Below are 1,975 nucleotides of genomic sequence, written 5' to 3'. Positions count from 1 at the left end.
ACCTTTAGAACCAATAGACATTTGTTTTGCAAGCATTAGAACCAATAGACATTTTTTTGCAAGCTTTAGAACCAATAGACTTTTTTTGCAAGCTTTAGAACCAATAAAGACACGTTTTGCAAGCATTAGAACCAATAGAGACACTTTTTTGCAAGCTTTAGAACCAATAAAGACACGTTTTGCAAGCATTAGAACCAATAGAGACACTTTTTTGCAAGCTTTAGAACCAATAGCCATTTTATTTGCAAGCTTTAGAACCAATTGACATTTTTTGCAAGCTTTAGAAATAATTTACATTTTTTGGAAGCTTTAGAACCAATAGACATTTTTTTGCAAGCTTAGAACCAATAGACATTTTTTGCCAGCTTTAGAATCAATAGACATTTTTTTTGCAAGCTTTAGAACCAATAGCCATTTTTGTGCAAGCTTTAGAAGCAATATACATTTTTTTGCAAGCTTTAGAACCAATAGACACTTTTTTGCAAGCTTTATAACCAATAGACATTTTTTTCAATCTTTAGAACAAATAGAGACACTTTTTGCAAGCTTTCGAACCTATAGAGACACCTTTTGCTAGCTTTAGAGCCAATAGACATTTTTTGCAAGCTTTAGAACCAATAGACATTTTTTGCAAGCTTTAGAACCACGCAGCCACTTTTTGCAAGCTTTAGAACCAATAGCCATTTTATTTGCACGCTTTAGAACCAATATACATTTTCTTGCAAGCTTTAGAACCAATAGACATGTTTTGCAAGCTTTAGAACCAATAGAGACATTGTTTTGCTAGCTTTCGAACCAATAGACGTGTTTTTGCAAGCTTTAGAACCAATAGACATTTTTTTGAAAGCTTTAGAACCAATAGACATTTTTTTGCAATCTTTAGAACCAATAGTCATTTTTTTGCAAGCTTTAGAACCAATAGTCTTTTTTTTTTGCAAGCTTTAGAACCAATAGATATTTTTTTGCAAGCTTGAGAACCAATAGTCTTTTTTTTGCAAGCTATAGAAGCAATAGACACTTTTTGCAAGCTTTAGAACCAATGGAGACACTTTTTGCAAGCTTTAGAACCAACAGACATTTTTTTTGCAAGCTTTAGAACCAATAGACATGTTTTGGCAAGCTTTAGAACCAATAGACATTTTTGCCAGCTTTAGAACCAATAGACATTTTTTTGCAAGCTTTAGAACCAATAGTCTTTTTTTTTGCAAGCTTTAGAACCAATAGACATTTTTTGCAAGCTTTAGAAATAATTTACATTTTTTGGAAGCTTTAGAACCAATAGACATTTTTTTGCAAGCTTAGAACCAATAGACATTTTTTGCCAGCTTTAGAATCAATAGACATTTTTTTTGCAAGCTTTAGAACCAATAGCCATTTTTTTGCAAGCTTTAGAAGCAATATACATTTTTTTGCAAGCTTTAGAACCAATAGACACTTTTTTGCAAGCTTTATAACCAATAGACATTTTGTGCAATCTTTAGAACAAATAGAGACACTTTTTGCAAGCTTTCGAACCTATAGAGACACCTTTTGCTAGCTTTAGAGCCAATAGACATTTTTTGCAAGCTTTAGAACCAATAGACATATTTTGCAAGCTTTAGAACCAATACAGCCACTTTTTGCAAGCTTTAGAACCAATAGCCATTTTATTTGCACGCTTTAGAACCAATATGCATTTTTTTGCAAGCTTTAGAAGCAATAGACATGTTTTGCAAGCTTTAGAACCAATAGAGACATTTTTTTGCAAGCTTTCGAACCAATAGACGTTTTTTTGCAAGCTTTAGAACCAATAGACATTTTTTTGAAAGCTTGAGAACCAATAGACATTTTTTTTGCAAGCTTGAGAACCAATAGTCACTTTTTTTTGCAAGCTTTAGAACCAATAGTCTTTTTTTTTTGCAAGCTTTAGAACCAATAGATATTTTTTTGCAAGCTTGAGAACCAATAGTCATTTTTTTGTTGCAAGCTTTAGAAG

This window comes from Amblyraja radiata, chromosome 1 (genome assembly GCF_010909765.2).
Source record: "Amblyraja radiata isolate CabotCenter1 chromosome 1, sAmbRad1.1.pri, whole genome shotgun sequence".
NCBI classification, from domain to species: domain Eukaryota; kingdom Metazoa; phylum Chordata; class Chondrichthyes; order Rajiformes; family Rajidae; genus Amblyraja; species Amblyraja radiata.
Note: the sequence above shows the minus strand (reverse complement) of the source record.